General features: G+C 39.8%; 1 protein-coding gene across 11 annotated transcripts in view; it reads left to right on the plus strand.

Moving 5' to 3' along the window:
• NCALD (neurocalcin delta) overlaps positions 1–24760 on the plus strand; it is a 374162-nt gene that overhangs the window by 32729 nt on the left and 316673 nt on the right. For 6 of the 11 annotated variants that reach the window (XM_041769142.1, XM_041769147.1, XM_041769138.1 and 3 more), the window contains exon 1: positions 20856–21040. The exons of 3 other annotated variants lie outside the window; for them this stretch is intronic. The gene's annotated coding sequence lies outside the window, so the exon portion shown is untranslated. Of the gene's footprint in view, positions 1–20854; positions 21041–24760 lie in introns of those variants that run through there. 2 more of the 11 variants (XM_041769149.1, XM_041769155.1) reach the window with 1 other exon arrangement.

Here is a 24760-nt window from a genome sequence, read left to right on the forward strand (position 1 = left end):
TACCGGAGTCCCCCCTTAGCTGAGGTTTTGCTTGCTGCAGTTTCGCTTCCCGAGGTTTCAGTTTCCTTGGGGACAACTGCGCAGAAGGAAACTCCTTCTGATGAATTGAATTGTCAGCCAGTCAATAGTAGTGTAAGACTTGTCACAGTACCTATGTCACTCATCACTCATGTCACTTCATCTCTTCATGTAGGCATTGTATCACCTAACATCATCACTAGAAGGGTGAGAACATGAGATATTCTGAGAGAGACCACAGTCACCTAACTTTTATTACCCCATATTATTTTTTTTAAATATTTTATTTATTTATTCATGAGAGACACACAGAGAGAGGCAGAGACACAGGCAGAGGGAGAAGCAGGCTCCATGCAAGGAGCCTGATGTGGGACTCGATCCCAGGTCTTCAGGATCATGCCCTGACCCAAAGGCAGATGCTCAACCACTGAGCCACCCAGGTGTCCCTATTACCCCATATTATTATAATTATTCTATTTTATTATTGTTGTTGTTAATCTCTTATTGTGCCGAATTTATAAATTAAACTGTATCATAGGTATGTACGTACAGGAGAAAACAGCATATGTAGGGCTTGGTAGCATCCTCAGTCTCAGGCATTGCTAGGGGTCTTGGAATGTGTTGTGCCCAGATTGCGAATCTGAGGAACCACCAAGGAGCTGACACCGATGCAAGCGCTCGAGGGTTTATTAGCAAGCTCGAGCTTGGGTCCAAGTATATCCGACACAGTGGAGCAGGGACTTGGACCCTGAAGTGGGTTACAGCTGGGTTTTTTATAGGCTGGTCTGGGTTTTTTACAGCTGGATTTTCAGAAGGGGTGGAGGAATTTCTCAAGTTCTGTTTACATTCTGATATGGGGCTTTCAAGGGCATTGAGCTCTGTTCTCATTCTAATATGGGACTTTCTACCACGGGTGTGGGCTCTGTTGTCTTTCTGATATGGGATTCTCTGCCTAGGGAAATTCTGAGCTCTGTTGTCTTTCTGATATGGGATTCCCTGCCGAGGACATTGAGGACATTCTGCAGTTTTTCCTGTAAAGTTCAGCTCTTATTCACAGGGACCTAAGATGGCTGTACTTGTGCTAATGCTAAACTTGAGGTGGAATGGCCTTAATTTTTCTCGGCCTCCACAAACTTATGCAGTATTATATGTCAATTAAATCTCAATACAGCTAGAGGAAAAAAAAAAAAAAAGATAGCCTTGTAGTCCAATATGGCTGCTGGAGCTGGAGCCATCACATCTATGCTCCAGGTAGAAAGATAGAGAAAAGAAGAGGCATAGAGCGATAACTCCCAGCTGAATCAATACTCAAAGCCTTACCCTCCATATTTTTGTTTTGTTTTATTTTTTAAATCCCACTAACTATACTGGTCTGTAAGGGAGGCTGGGGAAATGTAAATATTTTTAGTGGGACACTTTGTCACCCAATAATATAGATAGGAGAGAATGAATATGTTGGCATGTAACAATCTCCGGCTCAACTCTCTCAACTCATTTGATCAAACCCTTTATGATAAAAATGCATTTCCTCTTACCCAACCTCAATTGTCAATCATACTGAAGAGTCACTCATAAAGAACTATAAAGTAGTTTTTAATCTAGAGCACATAGTGTAATTCTTTAACTCATGGGAACTTAGTGAAGTCATTCATTTATACAAGTGGCCAGTTGTTTGTGTCTCCTAAATGTCTGGCAAGGTAAGGCTCTGAGGACAGAGTAATGAGTAAGACAGGCATGGTCCCTTCTCTACTAGTTACAGTCGGTAGAGGAGCAGAGGAACATAGAGACATGAAGAGTTTATATGTGATGGCAAAAAATTACAAATCTTAGGTAAAATAAAAGGAACTCTCTGGGCATAGAGTTAGGGAAGGCTCTTGACTCTATGGATGAGTTGAAATTTGATGGATGGGTAGGAAATAACTGGTTGAAGGGGCTGTGTGGGTAAATAGCATTCCAGGAATTCCAGGCATTCCAGAAAGAAAGAATAGTACAGATGAAGGCCAATGGTGGGAGGAGCATGGAAAAAGGCTAGTTAGTGTGACTGGAGCATAAGAAGCTAGAGAAAGCACATTAGGATAGGCGATTAGAGAAGTGGGCAGGGACTAGCCTTGTGGGGATGTGTTAGGCATATTAAGGATTTCAGTTTTCCTCCCAAGAGCAATGAGAAGTCACTGACTTTTAAGGGGTGAGGGGCATGTGAAATGAACATATTAGCTCTTTGAAAAGATTACTGTAATAGAGGATAGACAGGACTAGATTGAATAGTGGCAGGCAGACTAAACAGGAGTCCAGGTAAGTGATGAATGGTGGCTTGGTGCAGGATGCTGGCAGTTGTGGGCATGAAAGAAATAGGAGGACAAATGTAGTTCTGAGGGCCACTTGACTTTTGAGGGCTGATGATGTTCCTGATGTGTTTTTCTGAGATACAGAATTTCATCTTTAATATAAAAGAGAAAGTGGTTACATTCAATTTATTGATCATAATATTAGATTTATTGGTAGATTAGACTAATTGCTCAATCTTGAAATAACTCAAGCTTCATCAGACTGGGGTTGGGATGAGATCTGGTTCTGGTTTGTTTTGGTCTTAGTATAATGTTTTTGATTTCATGTATTTTTCTAACACTCAACACTGGGATTTTGATAAAATGTACACACCAAAGACCTGTATGCTCTTTTACAGTCATGAAAAGTGCATAGGCTATGCATTCCTTGCTGCTATGAGAATTGTTAACTTTCATTTACCAGAATCTGAGAATTAAAGACTTGAGAGGTTTCAGGTTAAACATGATACCCAAATGCAATATTTATAATGTACGTTTACTCTCCCCCATCCTAAATACCACTAAAATGTCAGAGAAAGGATTACACAGCATTAACTCATGAGGGCAAAAAGAATAGGGAAGAGATGACTGCATACAAGAGATGCCAACAGAATTTTGAGATATGGAAAGTAATTGGATTAATGGTAACTGATTTGGGTTTTAGCTCCTCCTGCTATAGCCAATAATAAGCAAGCTGCTTTGTGTTACAAAGTGAAGACAGGCTCAGATATTGGTGGCACTAGATATCTTTGAAGGTGGAGCTGATTCCCTCCCTCACTTGTGATGCCAGACAAGTATTTTTCCTCCACTCTGCACAGATAGGTTTATGTCTAGAGGGGATGAACTTGGGAGCTTCCAGACTGTAGGACAAGTCAACAGATACTTGGCAATACTTGTAGACATTTTTCTTGTTGCAACTTGGTGGGAATTAGTCACTGGCATCCAGTGGGTAGATGTCAGAGATTCTGCTAAATATTCTACAATGCACAGGACTGCCCCCACAACAAAGAATTATCTGCCCCAAAATGTCAATAGAGCTGAGGTTAAGAAACTCTGAGTTAAGTGAAAATCTAGGATGAGACTCCCTGCCTCCTCACCCACTGAAGACATGTGCATGCACAGGACTACAGAAGATGGAAGAACATCTTTTTTGGGAAGGTGACTAGCAAAGACAAAGATACGGATATCTGTAAACCTCCCAACAATATGACAAGTTCCTGCCAATCACTTACTGTAAATTCCACCCACTCTCCCTGAACTTCCATTTATCTTTTTGAGACTGTAGTTAATATGAACTTAGAGAGTTCTTAAATATGAACAGAGAGCCAAGTCCCATCAGATAGGTGAGGAGAGTTTCTATATAAGAAATGGAGATAAAAATGAAGAAGAGAAAAGAGGAATCTAGGGCAGTCCCAGTGGCTCAGCGGTTTAGCGCCTCCTGCAGCCTGGGGTGTGATCCTGGAGGCCCAGGATCGAGTCCCACGTCGGGTTCCCTTATGGAGCCTGCTTCTCCCTCTGCCTGTGTCTCTGCCTCTCTCTCTCTCTGTGTCTCTATGAATAAAAAAATAAAAATCTTAAAAAAAAAGAAAGATAAAAAAAGGAATCTAGAAGAAAAATAAAGAATGCAAGCAACAGAAGAAAACATTAAAAATAAGTTATTATGTATCTCTAGAGAGGTAAGAGAGGTTATTGCACCTCTCGAACTAGAAACGAGAAAGGGATTTTGATAAAATGAAAGAAGTTATTGGAAATTAAAACTATGAGCAGAAATAAAAATAAAGCGTTGGAAAGTAAGGTTGAAGAACTCTTAGAAAGTAGAACTGAAGGAAATAGGAGAGAAAAATGTTAGCAGGGGAGGAAAGTCCAAGAGGTCAACATCCAACTAATAGGGATTCCAAAAGAACATGAAAGAGATCAGAAAAGAAAAAAACAACAAGAAAATTCCCCCACAGGGTATGAATTTCCAGATTAAAGGGCCTGCTGGGTACCCAGTACAAGAGATGCATATCATCATGAAATTTTATACCAGGAATGAAGAAAAACTTAGAAACTATCAGAGACAAGAAGAAATCAGTTATCAAAGGGGGACTAGACTTGGTTTTTTAAAAGATTTTGTTTATTTATTCATGAGAGACACACAGAGAGAGAGAGAGAGAGAGAGAGAGAGAGGCAGAGACACAGGCAGAGGGAGAAGCAGGCTTCCTGCAGGGAGCCCAATGCAGGACTCGATCCCAGGACCCCAGGATCATGCCCTGAGCCAAAGGCAGATGCTCAACCGCTGAGCTACCCAGGTGCTCCTGGAACTAGAAGTTTCAACAGAAACACTGGAAGCTAGCAGTTGCTGGAACATTGCCCTCAACGTTTTGAAGGAAAATTATTTCCAATTAGAATTCTATATTTTGCAGAACTTCAGGCAAATGTAAAGGTAGAAGAAAAGCATTTCCAAAATTATATAACTGAAGGTACTTAACTCCTGTATATCTTGACTAGGAATATGCTGGAGGATGTACATCATCAAAAAGGAGTATAAATCAAGAAGGAGGGGTACGCCTGGGTGGTTCAGTGGCTCAGGGTGTGATCCCGGGGTCCTGGGATTGAGTCCCACATTGGGTTCCCTGCAGGGAGCCTGCTTCTCCCTCTGCCTTGTCTCTGCCTCTCTGTGTTTCTAAGGAATAAATAAATAAAATCTTAAAAAAAGAAAAAGAAGGAGGAAGACATGGGACCTGGAATCAAGTCAAGAACCCACATAGTAGAAAGAGAAGGAAATGCCTGATTTCAAGTGTACATCAGGCCATGGAGCCTGGGCAGATTGTAACAGGAGGATGGAGCACTCCAAGAGAGCTATCTTTAAGGAAGGCCAGTGAATACTACATCGTGTAATAAATGCAATGAAAAGAATTTTAGAAACTTGTGGGAGTTTTCAGGATATAATAGTGAAAGTTATATAGAACATTAAGTAAATGAAAAGTGAGGCAAAGAAAAGAGGATGAACAAGAAAGGAAATCTATTCTGATTGTGCATTTAGAGAGCACTCATCCTATACCAGGCGCTCTTTTCAGTGTTTGCACATAATCATTCACTTAACCCTCACAGCAACCCATGAAATGGATGTGGACACAGTTTTCTTCCTACAATTACGGAAAATGGTGTACAAAGCCACATAAGTGGTACCCTTTGGAGGCAGTACTTCAAGCATGGCAGTCTGGGTTCATAGTCATAACAATGTAAATTACATATTGCTTTAATCAAAAATAAGGATGTTACTCTGTTGAGGTGATGATCGGGTGAGGAAAGCATTAGCTTTATGTTCAATCACCCAGTTGGAATCCAAGCTGCTGTACAGGAAAGGGTCCCTGTCCCCATCCACAGGGGCGCTACACCTTTGATATTCATGACGGCAGCCATCATGCTGTGACTGCTTATGGGAAGGCTAGTAAGGGGTTTCAGAATGGTGTGTTTAAGTCCAAACCATTCAGAGCTGGTTTGAAATACTATTCATGGGTTGTTTCAATTGAAGGAAAGTGTCTTCTTGGCTTGGGTTTGTAGGTTTAATTAGACAATTTCAGAGGCAAAGTTGTGCTGTTGCCATTTTAGGGTTGAGTCAGACTTTATGAACCCACTGATAGGGGAGACACTCAGGTCATATATTTTTTCTGTTTAAGAGTCTTGCCTCCCGCAGCTATTTTTTCGATTCTTATACACCAAAAGAAAAAGAATCATTGTTAATAAATAAAGGAGTGAAATACATTGATTTTTCTTTTGCTCTTTGGAAATAGGGGGAGGAGATGTGCATGTCTCAGTAGTAATTCTTGTTTTTGTTCTGAGTCCATTACTGCATTATTCACCCATGGACTGCAGAGTGATTTAAATCAGAGCTGTGGTAGAAGGGCCTTAGCCAGCGATGGAAAGGCAGGCCAAATGCTCCCATGAATTCGCAGCCCCATTACAAATGCACCCTGCTGTGAGGGAGCGCTGTTTCTTTTGCCAGAAAGTCTTCTGAACAGAAGAGGTTTCTATTTAACCATGTGTTATCTTGAAAACTTTCTCATTTTTTTTTTTTTAAGCTGGAGACTTCTTGAGTGATACTTCCCATCAGAAAGAAAAACAATGATTCTAGCAGTGGCTGAGGAAATATTAATTTCAAATATCAAGTAACACATAATGATGTTTTTCTTTCTTTCTTTGTTCTCTATAGAGGTTGCATATTTTAGACCGTTTGGAATGGATGTTGAAGGGAGGTGGATCCTCTGCATTCATTTTATTTGGAGAAGGACTTGGGGACTTTAAACTGCATTTTAAAGAGACTTTTTACGTTTTTATCAGTTTCTGTTAGGGACAGAGAGCTCCTGTGTCAATCATATCTTCAAAGAGAGTTTTACTCTTCAAATTACTGCTGTCTAAAGGGCTGTAACTTGAAAATACTAAGCACAAAGAGACAGTGTCTTAGGACAAATGCTGATGCCTTTTTATTCCTTTTTGCAATCTTAGAGGTAGACTACAATTAGCTAACTTAGCTGTGTCAGCATTAGTACTTGTCTTCAAGGAGGGAGCAGAGTGGTGGGTAATGAAGTCAGATTTAGGAAGACAATTTAAATACAACCCTCAACTCTGTTCCTTTTGTTTTGTTTTTTTAATTTTTATTTATTTATGATAGTCACACAGGGAGAGAGAGAGAGAGGCAGAGACACAGGTAGAGGGAGAAGCAGGCTCCATGCACCGGGAGCCCGACGTGGGATTCGATCCCGGGTCTCCAGGATGGCGCCCTGGGCCAAAGGCAGGCGCCAAACCACTGCGCCACCCAGGGATCCCTCTGTTCCTTTTGTTATGATTGCTATAAGGCAAAGCCGTAGGTTAGGATCCCCTACACAGGATCCTGCATAGGATCCCCTGCATTCAAACCAGCTAGGGCAACTCCTAGCTCACATTCCCACCAACAGACCAAATTCTTGTTTCTAGGATTGGTCTGGCAGCGGATGGGTTCCATTAGGCTTGGTATTGGTGAAAGCATCAGCCATGCCCAGCTGAGCATTTCTCTAGTGCCTTGTAAAGAGGCTTGTAGCTGAGCTCTTTAATTTTTATAATACGTTTATGAAATGATTTCTGTTTAGCTGGGGCTACTATAGCAAAATGCCATAGAATGGGTGACTTAAACAACAGATACCTATTTCTCCCTGTTCTGGAGGTTGGGAAGTCCCAGATTAAGGTGCCAGCAGATTTGCTGTCTGATGGGAGCCACTCCCTGGCTTGCAGATGGCCTCCTTGCTGTATGGTCACATGGCCTTTTCTCTGTGTGTGCATGGCGCATGAACATGGAGAGAGATTCTCTCTTCTTGTCATATAAGGGTACAAATCTCATCATAAGGGCTCCACCCTCCTGACTGAATCTAAGCCTAATCCCCTTGCAAATGCCCCACCTCCAGTTACATCACTTTGTGGTTAGGACTTCAATGTAGGAATCTGGGGGCAACATAAACATCAGCTCATGACAATGTTCTATCTTTATTTTTCTTCTTATGATAAAAAGGGAATCATCTTTAAATACCAGTATGATGTCTTGCTTAAGGTATGTGTGCTGTATTTTAGCTGGCTGGCTGAGCCAATGGGAGGATTCATAAAAAAGGAGTGCTGGGACACCTGGGTGGTTCAGATGATTAAGCATCTGTCTTGGGCTCAGGTCATGATTTCCAGGTCCTGGGATCAAGCCCCACATCAAGCTCTAGCTCATTGGGGAGTGTTGCTTCTCCTACTCCCTCTACCTCTCCCGCTGCTCACGCTCCCTCTCTCTGTATCTCTCAGTCTCAAATGAATAGATAAAATCTTAAAAAAAAAAAAAAAAGGAAAAAAGGAGTGCTAATTTGAAAGAGGAGAGAGAGTGTGCATGAGTAGGAAACCAAAGAAAGGGTTTTTACCTTCCTGTTTTCTGAATGCTCCTCAACATTCAGTCAATCAGTGGCCCATTTACAGTACTAAACTGTTTTTAAGCCCAGGGACTGTTTGTGCCAAGGCACAGTCTTGTTTTTGTTGGTGTTAAGACACCAGTACTATTAAAGGCAAATTTCTGTAGGAGAGGGGCTTTGTTGAGACAGTGAATACCAAAGATTCTTTGGAGACTTAACCTTAAAAATAATGTGCTAATGCATTTGAATTCTAAGCAGACTTAGTTGTAGGCTGGTCATATTGTATTCATGTGATTTATTGACATTATGGTAAACAGTACATTTTCTAACATTATTGAAAGCGTGAATATTTTGTTTTACCTTTTTTTTTTTTTTGACAATAAGAGACAAACCACCAAGAGAAGTAGTCATAAGACTCCCTTTATTGCTTCTATTCTTAAGGGAGTAGTTCTCAAACCTGGGGAGCCTATATAAAATATAGATACGAGTGCTTAGATTCAAAACATAAGGATGGGGCCCACAAATCTGAATATTTAACAAATGCCACAGGTAATTATCTTGCAGATGGTCTAAGCATCAAACTTTGGAGGATAAAAACACCAAACCAAACCACACAAAACTCCATTCTTCAAACTCTCAACAGCAAACTTGTCCCATATATCAAATCCTTAGGCCTTAGTATGCTCGTAGAAGCTTGGCCTTAATGCTTAATGAGTGGGCTGGAGATCTAGACCAGCTGGAGTCCCTCAGTCTCTCTAGTAGCGTATAATTGGAGAACCAGTGGTTAGGTAGGACACAGGCCAGTCCTGATGTCTGCTTGTAATTGCAGTTTCTGCGGGGGCCCCAAGCCCTCCATGCCCATTGTGTGGAGTGGTCACAGAATTTTAGTATCCCCCAGAGGTTCCCCAGAGCCCCTGCTTTTATTTGAGAGTCTTCCTTCCAAGTAAAATGAAACTCCCAAGTCTTACTCTTTGATTAGTGGGAACAACTATGAAAATTCCCTCTCCCTACCCAGCCTCTACCAAGAATACTTTAATCCAATGGAGTTGAGGTCCCCCCTGAAGTTTCGTGACCAACTCTGACAGGAACAGAACAATAATATACTCAGGAGCCAACCTTTAAAACCCTCTGAAATATTTGGCTTGCCTCAGCCTCCATTTGTGCTATGTGAAAGAATACCATGGTGTGACATGGTATATTGTTTTTGGAATTCTGCAGGCTAGTCTTGAAATAAATGCTTATAGGAAGCTGTCAAGATGAACCTAGTATTAGGCAATAAAGGTCGGCCGGGGGTGGTTTAAATAAAGGTATTTGCTTGTGGTTGTTCAGAATAATGGAACTCTTAGGTGAGAAGTGAAAATAGCAAACACGGCTGGCTGCTGACAACACACCGTGCCATTACCCTTTTGTGTGAAGTCACTGGAAGAGAGATGAATTATGTTTCCTGGGCGGATTTTTTTTTTTTTTTTAAAGAAGGAGGGTGGCAGCAGGGATCTATTTTTATTTAAAAGGCTTGAAAAGTGCAGTTGAATGGCTAGGAGTTTGCAATCAGGTCTTTGCCATTGTTTGACAAGTCATGAGCAATTGGCAATAGAAAAATCAGTAGTCCTGCCTCATTGCTGTGGCACTTCATTGGATGTGCTTTATAATATTTGGGCAAGTTTGCCATTACCCTGTGTCTTAATTTCTCACTTCCTGAAATATGCTTTAATGCCTCGTGGCATGATGGGATTTCCTTAAATGTTGGCAGATTGCTTTATATGTTCAGATGTGCAAAGGGAAAGTAATCCAATGTATTAATTATGCATTATAGTTAATAATCATATAAAGCTGTCAAGTAATTAGCTGTAGGAGGTGTGTGAGAAAAGGACTGTTAAAATGGCAGCAGTTGTTGCTATAGATAGGGCTCTTTGCTGTTACGCTCATAATCTTTTTAAAGAAATACACAGTTATGGCTTCAAAGCATTATTTTATGAAAATTGTGTTCTAGATGGCAGAGTTGTTTATATTCCCCTTTTGGGAAAGTAAAGGCTATCATGCTGTGATTGTCTTCAAAAGAGTGGGTTCTATGTACTAGGTATAGAGATCATCTTTCATGAGAGGAAGAGTTAATCCTTCCTGTCTTGAAATTCTAACTTTGCCAGGGCCTAGCTGGCTGTCATGTGAAAGACGCCTATACCTCTGGGTCTCAGTTTATCTCCCTGTAAAATGGAGAAATCCCACAGTTGTGCAGAGGATCCTCTCTGTCCAGCTCACTTCCTCAGGGTGATTTACCTGTGTTAGGGTTAGAAAAGGGAGAACAGGCAGCTGGTAGCTAGCATTGCAGTACTCAGTGCTCTAAACTGGTACTCAGTGCTCTTCGTGTGCATGAAACAAATGCTCAATGAAGCCAGCTCAGGTAAAGGAGGAAAGGATACAACAGATGGATTCAAACATAGGCCCTGGCATGTGAGCAGGCTACCCAGGCTTCTAGCTGCCGGAGGAAGATAACTGGAAATGGAAGCATGAGCCTCCATGCTCTGTAGCCCTGAGGAGTTGCCTGGCTTCTTTCACCTTTGAGTCTTCTCCTCTTAGCTGACTTCTTCCCAAGGTTCAGTAAGACTCCCAACCTTGAGTATTTATGACCCATGAGGTCTAGAAGTTCCGCTGACTGTCTACAGGCTCTAAAACTCATCTGCATTCCTGTGACAAGTATTAATGAGTGACTACCATGCTCCAGTGCGTGTTTTAAGTCTTGCCTCCAGAGGGAAGGTCAGACGATAACCATATAAACAGGCAAATGAATGAATGAACAGTGTGCTTTCAGATATAGGTAAATGAATAAAAAATAAAGTAACATAATGGGATAGAGAATGATAAACCATGAAAGACTCCTAAGTCTGGGAAACACACAAAGGGTTGCAGGAGGGGAGGTGGATGGGGGATGGGGTAACTGGGTGATGGGCATTAAGGAAGGCACATCACGTGATGTTATACTGAGTGTTATACTATATGTTGGCAAACTGGACTTAAAGAGAGAGAGAGAGATGGGGGATGTTGTGCCACTTTAAAGAAAGGAGTGAAAGTAGTATTTGGATAAACTTGAATGAGGAGCAGAACCAGAATTGTAGAGATCCAGGAGACCTGAGTCCCGGCAAAGGGAGCAGAGTCTGTGAAGGCCCTGTGTCAGGAATGAAAGTGATGGGTAAAAGGAACAGCAAGAAGCTGTAGTGATGGGAGCATAATGAATGAGGGGTCGAGCGGTGGGAGATGGGGCATGGAACAATTCATCAAGGGCCTTGTAGCTTAGTCAGGAGTTAGGAGTTTTTCTAAGTGAAATGGAAAGCCATTAGAAGATCTTAAATGGGCTCCATGATTTGATTCACATTTTTAAAAGATCACTCTGACGGATATGTTGCAAAACAGAATGCAAAGGGGCCAGTGTGGAAGCGAGGAGACCAGGGAGGAGGCTGCTTGCTGCACTAATCCCTGCGAGAGATGTTGGTGGCTTGGGTCAGGCTGGTGGTGGTGGAATTGGTGAGAGCCAGCCATTTAGGGACGTTACAGGATTTGCAGGTGCACCAGTTGTGGGGCGTTGAGAAAGGGATAAATCAAGGTTGATGACTAAGTGTTTTTCTGGAGGAACTAATTGCATAGAATTGACATTTGCTGCCATGGGAAGACTGGGAAAGGAACAGGACTGAGGGGAGAAATTAAATTTCTGGTTTGGACAGTGTTCAATTGTGAGATGCCTACTAGGCATCCAAATAGAGATGTCAAGCAGCTACTTGGATGAATAAATCTAGAGCATGAGAAAGGTGGGGACTGGTGATTAGAGTTTGGGAGCTAATTCTAACCTGGGCTCCAGCTGAGATCACCTAGAGAGATTGTGTCTACTGGGTAGAGAAGTAGGCCTGGGACTAATCCCTAGGGTACTCTGAGGTGGGGGGAAGGGGTGGGGAGCCAGCTGAGAAGACTTGAGGAGGAGGTCCGATTCTAGAGCCAGTGAAGTCAGTTGATATCTAGCCCACCAATGTGGGCTTCAAGTTTGCTAAGTGCTCCTGGACCAATCAGTAGTGGCCAAAGTGAATGGGCTGTGAGGCCTGCTGAGGTCCACTGAGTTTTGTGGGCAGGATCATATTTCTTGAGAAGGGGAAAGGACAGAGTGGGGATTCTAAAACCTGGCTTAAAATGTAATTGAAAGTTTGTCAATGGGCCCTTAAGGATATTACTTCTCACTCTTTTTCTCTTTTATCATAGCTTTCTTTTAATTTATCTTATTTTTATAGGCTTATTACTAGGTCTGTTTTACCTTTTACTTTCCAAAGGATCTTAGAGGCCCTTAGTGCCACAGGTACCTATATTTCTCCCCCCTGTCTTCTTTCCTTTCTTGGCCCAGCCTTAAAAAATTTCCATTCCACATACACATTCATGGATATAATCCGCCTCCATAAACTAGCTGGAACTAACTTGTACCTGTGGAAGAACCATGGGGTGGGGCCACCACCATAGCTGACTCTTCTCCAGGCAGTGGTGAAATGATTCTCTCAATCTCATACACTTTGTCAGAATAAATATTTCACTCAGTTAGTGCTAAGGCATCCCAGGAGTCTAGATTAACAGTTCCCCTCAAAGAGACAGGGAAGCATTACATAAGCTCAGAAATGCTGTGAGCAGCTATTAGTTAAGAGGCCTGACATGATTTCTAAGGGAAGGGGGGTGTTTGGGGAAGCTGGTTTAGCACTGCTTCACTCTATTCCCTGAATTCTCCCTCCTGGCCAGTTGCGCGGATGTGAACTCCAGGTGAGCCACAGTGGGATGAATGTGTAGGTGATTGTACAAATCCATTACCACCATTAGAAAAACAGCTTTAAGTGTGCATTCTTGAAAAAGGAAGGCATGCCATTCATTGAATATAATTACAATAACCTGTTCACCAGCTCTAGAGAGACATGCTCAGAGATGCAAAGAGTACTTACTCAACACAAAAGTCTCTTAGATGAATGCAGGTATTATTTTGTGTCTGTTCCCTTGATTCTCCTCGCCTGTGGGAGGGTGTATTCTCCCGAGCAAGTAATTTTGAGCTTCTGTTTCTCTCATATAACTGTGGATAATAGAGTTGACCTTTCTCACTTAGATTATTGAGTTTAATACCCTTGACATGTGGCAAATGCTACATGGCCACTAAAATCTTGTTCCATTTCTCTGCTCCAATCCCTAGGTCTTGTTTTCAGAGAGGCATTCTGTTGGACCCTGCAAAGCAATGACCTAAAAGGCAGGTGGTTCAGCCCCTTCCTGAGAAAAATGAGACTGATTTTCCTTACTTGCAAACCTAGCTGGTCACTCAACTTGATAATTCACCAGTGTTCTCTTAGCAGAACATTTTACAAAGATTATAAAGATATTCCAAAAGTTGAGAAGGAGGGAAAACCTTTCTAATCTTTTCTAATAAACACAACTCTTTACGCCTTTTTAATCTTCCTACTATTTACATGCAATTTTGGAATTTTAATTACAGCATACACAAAGCTTGAATATTCTTCTATAATTTTTAATATTTCATAGTTTTATTTTTCTGAATACTATTCCATAGATTAGAATGACCATAGTTTATTTACTTTTCTTTCAGGGCATTTATTTTGTTTCTAGTTTTCCACTGTTCTGTCACTGCAGGGCCCTTGTTCTTTCTTTTGTATTATTTTCTTGGGATGAAGTCATGGGGCAGTAATATGGGTAGGGTTACTACATAAAACACAAGATTCCCAGCTACAATGGGATTTCAGATGAACCATCAATAGTTTTTTAGCGTAAGTATGTCCTATGTAATATTTGGTACATACTTACACTAAAAAGGTTTATTTTTATTTGGAATTCAAATTTAACCGAGTATCCACAATTTTTTTTTTTTTTGTTAAATCTGGCAACCCTAATTGTGAGTCAAAACAGGAACATTTTCATGAGTATTGATACACATTGCCAAATTTCTGTTAAATGTATCATTAAAATTCTATTATTAATTTAAAGGAGGGGAAATTCTCAGAGGGGAGAAATAACAAAGAAAATGGGAACCCTAAGATGTTCTATAGGTAATTATCTAGGCTATTACATTTTCAGTTTTTAGGAAACTTATATAATCATATAATATTATATAAATATTCATAGAGACATAAGGAAAAATTTTTTGGACCGCACACACTTCTGGTAACATCTACCCAGTTTGTATCTGGTTTCTTGGCGAGGTACTTGTTATTATTTGCCTGATTGCTATGTGTGCCCCTTCTTTCTAACTAACAGAACCCTGATTTTGTTCAGGGCAGCAAGGGGCCCAGTTAAAAACTCAATTTCTCAGGCTACCTAACAGCCAAAGGTGGCCATGAGACTCAGTTCTGACCGAAAAAGGTAGGCAGAAGTCTGTAGTGCTGTATTTTTCCCTTCTTCCTTTGCCTGGAATGTAACTGTGATCTTAAGAGATATAGCAGCCATCTTATGACCTGTGGAAAAAAGCTATGCGTATGGAATAGTGAAGTAGTAAAATAAGATTCATGGTTTGTGTGCCCATAATTGATTAAATAATCTTATTCTAGTTTATTGCATGTATTTTTATAAGCTTCTTCAAGTCCCTTGTAGAAGTGAGTCTAAATCTATATACACATAAATAATATTTTGTGGAAGTCAGTATGCCCACGGGAAGGGGTTGAGGAATTCTTGTGGAACTGCCATGACTATTGCTGAAACAGTTCAGTCAGGGCTAAAGGCCAAGTCTAATTCCTGAAATTCAGAGACCAATGAGGGAGGATACAATTCACCAGTCTAGCTCTGGGGCACAAGGATTAAGATCTCAAAGAAAGTAAATGTGACAAACAGGAAGTTAGGTCAGATTCTTAGGGCTTCAGAATCAGCTGTCACACCAAGGTCAAGAACTTCTGAGGTAATGGAGACAGGGAGGACTTTACAGATTAGAACAGGAATTTGTCCAGAGAAGTGAATCAAAACTAAGGAAGCAACCCATGGACCCCATGCTGTACTTCTGGTGCCCTTTCTCCACCTAAGTCTGTTTAGTAGTTTACCCTCTGCCTCAGTACCTCTATAGTCATAGAGGCCTGAAAAATGAGGGCAGATGTCAGTTTAAACTGAACTGTCTGCTGCATTCCTTTAAAGAGATGTGCCTGTGGCTCACACATACCCTCTGGGTTGCCTCGAGTGCTGCCTGACGACTTGAGAGCAGTGTATTTTTTAAAATAAATAATACAGTTTGTTTTGAAATTGTTTAGGCAATCCAAGCTGTTGTTAAAAACAAAAAAGAAAACAGAAAGAGCAAAAATGCACATTTACTATAATCCTGCCATGTGGGATTTGGGTGTATTTTTTTATGGATATTCTTTTTATTGATATCTTTATGTTCCTCATCATCAAAAGGGGGACAACTTCAAAATGTTATTTTGGTGATTAGATTTATGGTGAGCTTTCTGCTATGTTATTAAGTATCCTTATAAAAGGATGATTTTAAAAAATAACAGTGATATTCTTAAATTCCCCTTTAAAGGACATTTAATTTATTATTGAACATTAAGGTTATTGTATTATAAATAAGATGGCAAACATCTTTTTTACACATATCTTTATGTGATTTTTAAATTATGCACATAATAAATATCTAGGACAAATTCCTAGAAGTGAAATGACTGAGTCACAAGATATGAAAAATTTAAAGAATTTTATATATACAGATATGCTGCTCTCTAGAAAGTCTATGAATTTATATTTTTGAAAGAAATGTGTGAGAATGTCTTACTAAACCCTTGCCAGAAATATATGCTATTATTTAAAAAAAAACAACAACTTTGGAATGGTCTCCCATGGTTTTAGTGCTTATTTCTCTGATTGTTGTGATGCTGAACATTTCTTAAGCCTTTTGGCTTTGTGTAGCTTCTGCAAATTGTCAGTTAATGTCTTTGGGCAAGAGTTTTTTCTAATAAGACATTTTTAAATTAGGGCAAGACATTTCCCAACAGATATAAAGTCTTTCATTCTTATTTTCATTATTTTGTGTTTCCCTGTCCTTTCTCTGACTTTTCTTCTCCCTAAATGGAGAGAATATCCATAAGAAAATATATCAATTTTCTTTATCTATTAGACTGAGTCATATGAAACTGAAGTTTTTAGAAGGTCAAACAAAGGTAAACTATCAGCAATTTTATATGGCTAAACCTGATGTATTTCTCTTGATAAACTGATTCAATCTTCCTCCCTACTCCTGTCTACCTTTCTGTTTGTCCATTCATTCATCCTCCCAACAAATATTTTTTATCCAACTGCAGCATGTCACCACTCTAAGGAGGACTCTCCAGCCATTGTTAGCTCTGACCTCTCTTCTGAGCTCTGGCATCTGTTTTTTGGGTTGGCAAGTCAGCCCTACTCTGGCTCTGTAATATTACTGACCTCTTCTCTGTTCCCATTATATCCACCTCAGTTTGGATCTTCATTACTTAATGTGTGTTGTAGTCATAACAAAACTACTGTAAACTGATGGCTTATAAACAACAAACATTTATTTCTCATAGTTCTAGAGGCTAGGATCTTTGAAGATCCTGGTGCCAGCAGAGTCGGTATGTGGTGCGAGCCCACTTCCTCATGGATGGGGCCCACTCACTTGTGTTCTCACATGGTGGAAGGGCCAAAGAGGCTCTCCTGGGATTCTTTTATAAGAGCACTAATCCCATTTGCTAGGGCTCACCTTCATGACCTAAGCATCTCAAAAGATCCCACCTCCCAGTCTCACCACATTGCTGACTCGGATTTCAACAAATGAACTTGGGGGAAAACATAAACTTTCAGATTATGCCATGTGCAATGTTTTCTCTCCTGCAATATTCTTTCCCTTCTCTTACTTCACACTACATTTATTTAGATTCAAATCTTTTCCCTCTTTCAAGGGTCATTTTAAATGTGATACTTTAGACTGGTGAGTGAGGCGAGTGGAGCCAGGGTGGAGAGCAGAGGCCGAACTCTGGGATCTGACAAGACGTCTGGGCTGCCCCGCGGGATTATCAAGGAGACCCAGCGTTTGCGGGCAGAACCAGAACCTGGCATTAAAGCAGAACCAGATGAGAGCGACGCCCGTTATTTTCATGTGGTCACTGCTGGCCCCCAGGATTCCCCCTTTGAGGGAGGGACTTTTAAACTTGAAGTATTCCTTCCAGAGGAATACCCCGGTGGCAGCCCCTAAAGTACGTTTCATGACCAAAATTTATCATCCTAATGTAGGCAAGTTGGGAAAAATATGTCTAGATATTTTGAAAGATAAGTGGTCCCCAGCACTGCAGGTCCGCACCGCACAGTTCTGCTATCGATCCAGGCTTTGTTAAGTGTTCCCAATCCAGATGATCCATTAGCAAATGATGTAGCGGAACAGTGGAAGACCAACGAAGCCCAAGCCATAGAAACAGCGAGAGCACGGACGAGGCTATATGCCGTGAATGATATCTAAAATCCATGCGATCATCAGGTGTGCATCACTTCACCTGTTCTGCCACGACTTCTCCCTTTTTTGTTTGCACTTAACGGACATGTCTTAGACACATTACAGAATAAAAGCCCAGTCATCTTTAGTCCTTTGGTGATTAAATGCACCTAGAAAATCTATGTCTTGTCCTGATTCACTGTTGTAAAGCATGAGCAGAGGCTAGAAGTACCATCTGGATTGTTGTCAAACGTTTAAAAGCAGTGGCCCCTCTGCTTTTATTCATTTCCCCCATCATGGTTTAAGTATAAAGCACTGTGAATGAAGGCAGGGGTGTGGGTGTTTTTCTTTATTGTTATTTTTGAGGGGGAGAGGTAGTTTTATTTTAATTTTATGGGCTCCTTTCCCCTTTTTATGGTGATCTAATTGCATTGGTTAAAAGCAGCTAACCAGTTCTTTCGAATATGCTCTCTAGCCAAGCCTAACTTTATTTAGATGCTGTAGAGGGACAAGCTTGATTGTTTGAACCAAAATGGGAACATTAAACACACATCACAGCCCTCACTAATAACATTGTGACTTTGCTGTCAAGTGTAGAATCCTTCCTTCAAGAAAAAGCTTGTGACCATTTTGTATGGCTTGTCTGGAAACTTCTGTAAATCTTATGTTTTAGTAAAATATTTTTTGTTATTCTAAAAATGTAAAAATAAAAATAAATAAATAAATAAATAAATAAATAAATATGATACTTTAACTCATCACTGCCTGCCTTCTCCCCATCCTTCATTACCCTTGGATAGAAGTTTCACTATTCTGATAGCCTTTTATATGTACATGTTTTCTAGAACTTTCTCCTCCTACCATTTGGTTATTTCTGTACTTTCTTTTATATTGAGATATCATTTACATATAGTAAATGCAAAAATTTAATTGCACAACTTGATACATTTTTACATATGCATATTCCTTTGCAACAACCACTCAGATCAAGACACAGAAAATTTCCATCACCTTAGAAAGTTCCCTTATGATCCTTCATAACCACTGTCAGCTACCAATGATAACTAATAACTGTCCTGATTTCTATCACCATTGTTAGTTTTCATGTTTTTGAATTTCAAATTAATGGCATTATGAAATATGTACTCTTTTTGTATCTGGCTACTATTGCTCAACATAATGCTTTTGAGTTTCATTCATGCTATGTATCTATCAATAGTTTGTTCCTTTTTTTTATTGCTGTGTAGAATTCATTGAATGAATATATAACAGTTTGTTCATACATTCTGCTGATTTGGAGACTTGGATTGCTTCCAGTTTTTCACAATTATGAATAAAGATGCTATAAACATTCTTGAACAAATCCTTCTTTTTCTTGCACATGTACCTAGGAATGGATTGCTGGGTCACAGGGTAGGCATATGTTTAACACTAATAGAAACCACCAAACAGTTTCCAAAGGAGTTATGCTATTTTACATTCTCACCAGAAATACATGGGAGTTGATCTACATTCTTGCCATCATTTCATGGTATATATCTTTTTAATCCTATTAAATGTATAGTGGTAAATCATTGTGATTTTATTTTTATTTTTTTTTCATTGTGATTTTAATGAAGTATTTTTAATTCCATGATGAATAATGATGTTGAACACATTTTCATATGTTTATTGTCTATTTGGCTCTTTTGTCTTTTAAAATGCCTATTCAAGTTTTTTGCTCATTGTCTTAATTACTGTAATTTTATGGTAAGTCTTAAGTCTGGAACTTTAAACTTAGAACTCTTGTTTTTCTTTTTCAAAATTGTCCTGGCTATTTTGGGTCCTTTAAATACCCATATAAATTTCAGAATGAGTCTGTCAATTTCTACCAAAAAAATGCTTGCTGGGATTTGAACTGGGACTTTGTTGAATGTAGAGGTAAATTTGGGAGAATTAGTGTCTTAACAATCCATGACTATGGTATATCTCTCCATTTTCAGGTGTTGTTTCATTGTTGCAGCAATGTTTTCAGTGTAGAATTCTTGCATGTATCTTGTTAGTCCAATGTATCTGATTTTTTTTATGTCAATATGAATGGTATTATTTTTAAAATTTCTTTTTCTGATGGTTGGTTTAGAGTATATAGAAATACAACTGGTGTTGTTAGTAGTTGTTTTAGATAAGTTCCTTTGGATTTTCTACATACATAATAATGTCATCTTCTAATAAAGAAACCTTACTTCTTCCTTTCTAATTTTATGCCTTTTATTTATTTTATTTTCCTGCCTTGTTACATAATTTCTGTACATTTCTTTCCTCCTCCACTAGACTGTAAGGCAAGATCTTTTGAGACGAAACTCCCATGGTGCTTCAAACATGGGAGATATCGGGGACATGTGGGTGGCCCAGTGGTTGAGTGTCTACCTTCGACTCAGGTCGTGATCCTGCAGTCCTGGGATCAAGTCCCGCATCCGGCTCCCTGCTGAGATCCTGCTTCTCCCTCTGTCTATGTCTCTGCCTCTCTCTATGTCTCTCATGAATAAACAAACATGGGAAATATTAAGAAAACTTTGGTTGACTATGTAAATTATGATGGGGAAGATAATGAATTAAAGCTGTAAATTACTTTTCTGTATGATCAGTGAGTTACCACCAGGAAAAAGGGTGCTGGTTAAAACCCATTTTTGTGAGTTGGTATGTCTTATTTTATAAGGGTTGTTACAGGTGACTTAAAGACTCCCTGGATCATTCTACCTGGTTTGTGGTTTTCAGTTCCTGGATACTTCTCTGGTGTTATGTTAGCATTCAGTGTGTGTGTGTGTGTGTGTGTGTGTGTGTGTGTGTGTTATAAGATTCTTGCCAAGCATTTTGAAACTTCCAAAATAGTAGTGACTGCTTCTCCCCAGGATAGCATGGAGCAGATGGATTCCTGGACCTCACTGCCTTCAGTCCCAATTCCCCAAGCTTCTGTTGGTGTAGAAAAAATAATCTGCATTTTCAATATTACTGGAGTGAAGCCTGGGAAATTTTCAGTTTTGAGCCTTTAAATTCCAACAAGCAATGTTATTTTTAGATTCCTAGTATGCACTTGGGGTTTGTGAGTGAAATTGTATTAAGGAGTGAGGATGAGGGCTCATGTAAGGGGGCGGTGGTCTTTTCCCAGTAAGCAGCTGCTCTTGCCGGTTCTGAAGATTCATGGGACTGTGAAGTGGCAGCCTGTAAGCTGCGGACACCAAGGGCAGGAGTAAAAGCACTCATTGGACTTTGATACCCATTTTTGCATTTTGGGTGCAGTAGTCATCTTTCTTTTATAGATTCCATTGTCCATGTGGCTGACGAGGATGTTTCTTGCGTCACATGAGGAGTTTGTGCCTAAGGAGGTAATTCCACTGTTTCTTTGTTTCTTTGCAAACTGCAGATATACTGTTAGCTATTTAAACAGTAGATTGGTAAAGTATTTAAGGCAGTTTTGACTCTAGGCCACAGAGACTGCTCTGTGTTTCCTTTTGGTTGACATTTTTCTATCAAGTTAGACACATCAGTAGAGAACTAGCATGTGAATGAACTAATTATGTTTTTGCTGTTGAGTGAATCAGGATCACCTTGAAAAATGAAAGTACCAGAGAAATAATAGAAAAGGGAAAAAATCAAGGAATGCATACCCTTGTAAATTTGGATTAAATAATATAAATGCAGGGTGATTACTTTTCTCTTAAATACTTGACATTTTCAACTTTTATATATTTGGGTCTCTTAAAAATTCACATATTGACATTAAAACAGTGTTCTAAGTATTCCTGTGATTATTATTAATAGAACACTTCTCTTTGTCCCCAGCAACAGGCACTTTGCCTGATCACCTAAATTCCTGCTACCCAGAAATAATTACTGTTTGTAATCATTGGGTACAAAATAATGACAATTAATTTCCATAGTTTGTTTTCATGCTGTAGCTGGTGTTTGGAAATCTCCTTTTGTCACTTAACAATCTGTAATATGGATATATTTGTATGTTGAGAAATACAGAGCTACATTATTTTAATAGTTAACCAGGATACATTGTGTGTGTGTGTGCATATGTGTGCACATATATTAAATAATTTAAGTGATAAGTTCTTTGTTGATAGATATTCTTGTTTTAGACTTTTTTTTTTTTTTTACTATTATAAGCAACATTACAAGGGGCTTGTATATAAATGTTGTATATAAATCTTGAGCATCTATCTGATTCGTGTCTTAGGATAAATTTCTGGGAATGGGATTTTGGAGCTCAAACTGTGTATATTTTATCTTTTGATTTATTCTGCCAAACTTCCCTGCAGAAAAGATGAATTAATTTCTATTCTCAGCAACATCAAATTGAGAATGTTTACCTGTACCATTACTAACACTATTGCAAACCTTGACTTGCTTGTATTTTTGAATTCTTGTATATTTGTCTCTGCATGGGGATTGTAAGCTAAATTAGTCAGGATCTAGTCAGAAAGCCCAAGACAACACTAGATAATTTAGATAGCTGGGATTTCATACAAGGAATTGGTTCCACATGTATGGGAAATCTGAAAGTGCAAAGGAAAATGCTGAAGTCACCCAGAGGAAGTAGCAGGAAGAAGGTAGAATGAAGAGAACTCAGAGCTCTGGGGAGGAGTCTGGCAGGGCTGGGCTGGGTCTAGGGGGAGGGAGGGGTTGTGCAGCCTGGCTGCTGAAGGGCACCAGAGACTGGCACTCTGCCTGCCAGGTGGGTATGGCCCAGCTGCCAGCACATGAGGGTGGCTGGTGTTGGGAGTGTAGAGGAAAGCTGGGGGCTGAAGCCAGCCTGTGCTGTTGTTGGTATGATGCTGGCAGAAACTAGGAACCAGAAGGAAGTCCCTTCTCCCTCCTCTTACCTTCCACTCTCTAAGGCCTTGGGTTGGCACAGCCATATAGAACACCACCTGATGAAGGAGTAAATGAAATAAATTTTGCAGTCCCAGCCTAAGCATCACAGATCAGAAAAGAGAATGCTCTGTTTGGAGCTAAGAGGCAATGAGTCAAGAACCAGTTGTATTTGTTTGCTTGGGCTACCATAACAAAGTACCATGAATGGCATGACTTCAAACAGAAATGCATGAACGGCATGACTTCAAACAGAAATGCAATGTCTCACAGTTCTGGAGCCTAGAAATCAGAGATTAAGGTGTTATCCTTTTTATAAGGACACCAGTCATATTGGATTAAGGGCCCACCCTACTCTAGGATGAGCTCATCCTAATCAAATTACATATGCAATGGCTCTGTTTCCAAATAAGATTACTTTACAAGACACTGGGCATTGGGACTTTAACATAGGAAATTTTGGGAGCACACAATTCAACCCATAATGCCAGTATAAACTTCTTTAGAACAAGGTCCTTTTAGCCCTAAAATGCTATATTACCTCCTTTGTATTCTTCAAGTTCTGAGTACATAGAATGTGCCTAATTATTATTAAATAAATGAATACATGCTAAGTTAAATGATGCACATTTATCTTCAGGTTGGTTTTTTTTTTTTAAGATTTTATTTATTTATTCATGAGAGACACACAGAGAGAGAGGCAGACAGAGGCAGAAGGAGAAGCAGGGTCCCTGCAGGGAGCCCGATCTGGGACTATCCCTGGGACACTGAGATCCCGCCCTGAGCTGAAGGCAGATGCTCAACTGCTGAGCCACTCAGGCATCCCGATCTTCAGGCTGTTGAGTCTAAAGTCACATATATTTTAAATTGAAATTACAAAGAAAATCCATCAGATTTTTAAATGTCAGATGTTCTTAAATTTCATGAACAGTTGAATGTCACATGCATCCAGAGTATCCTAGTGATTGCAAAACTTAATCCTAAATTTAACATTAGAGTATAATAAGTTTGAGTTATTTCATCTTTATCTGTAATGTCAAACCTTCCCATAGTTAGAAAACCACTTACTCTGTAAGAAAAGGGATTTTCTAACTCAAGTGGACTGAGGTCATCTCAAGTGGGTGGAGGCTACTTGATTAACAACTTAAGACCACAACACTATTGGTTTTCGGTTAGGATTTGAGTCCGGGACATATTATTATTATTTTTTTTTTAGGGCTCCTTCTGGGGATCCTGGCAAATGAGATTTAACCTGCTGGCTTCCACAGCATTCAGAAAGCTTGGTTGGGCATTTACAACAAAAATGGAGTTGTCAATGGCTGAACTGCTAGGGGATTTTTTTTTTTTTCCACAGCCATGAGTCCCAGTGTGGGCTTCCTCAGAATGTTGATTTCATGAATTGGACTTGTCTGTTTCCCAGTTTCAATCAAAGAATGATATTTTCTAAATGTTAAGGAAAGAGGTTAACTTAATGAATGGAATTAAATTAGATGATTACTATTGCTTCTGCCAGCACAGACTAGCAGATGTCAAAATGAATGAACAAGAAGTCGCAACATTTTAAAACATTAATATGCAAAAGCAGATGATCTTGCTTAGTTTAACAGCTCATTTTTGTGGGCTTGTGTGCTTCCTGCTGTAATTTTATGTCACATGAATGCATATTATGCTAGCTAGTAACTTGTTCCTAATGTATGGGTTAGAATTCCATCAAGTTCTGCAAAATGTGTAGAACATTGTGGCCTTTGAGTGAGATAAACTGTGATTCCAGCAATTAGATCGACATGGTTCCTAGCCTCTGGGAACTTACCAAAGAGAGGAGAGTTAGGAAAACTCTGGTTTAAAATGCGTGTGCCAAAGTCAAACTTACGATGGAGGAAGCTAGTGGTCAATGTCCTGGCTTCTTTGGTTTGAGGTGAAACCCTGAAACTTACCTCTGACTGTTGCCTTCCTCCTTCCTCTCTTTCCCTTTGTGATACTTCTTTGGAACTCAAAATTGGAGGGAGGCATTTTGGGGGAGAGATGAAGAAGTCTCTAACCTTGAAACTCTTGAAACTCTTTCAGTTCAGTGGTGGAGATGAACAAATATTCATACTCAGTAGGTTGTATGCTGGAGCAAAATTAGACAAGCTCTGGGGGAGACCATGGGTCTGGGAGGGCCAGGAGTCCTGATCTTTTTGTTTTCTTGAGTCCTAGCTAGAGGCATGGTACCCAGTTGAAGGAGG

Source organism: Vulpes lagopus, chromosome 9, assembly GCF_018345385.1.
Source record: "Vulpes lagopus strain Blue_001 chromosome 9, ASM1834538v1, whole genome shotgun sequence".
In the NCBI taxonomy this organism is placed as follows: domain Eukaryota; kingdom Metazoa; phylum Chordata; class Mammalia; order Carnivora; family Canidae; genus Vulpes; species Vulpes lagopus.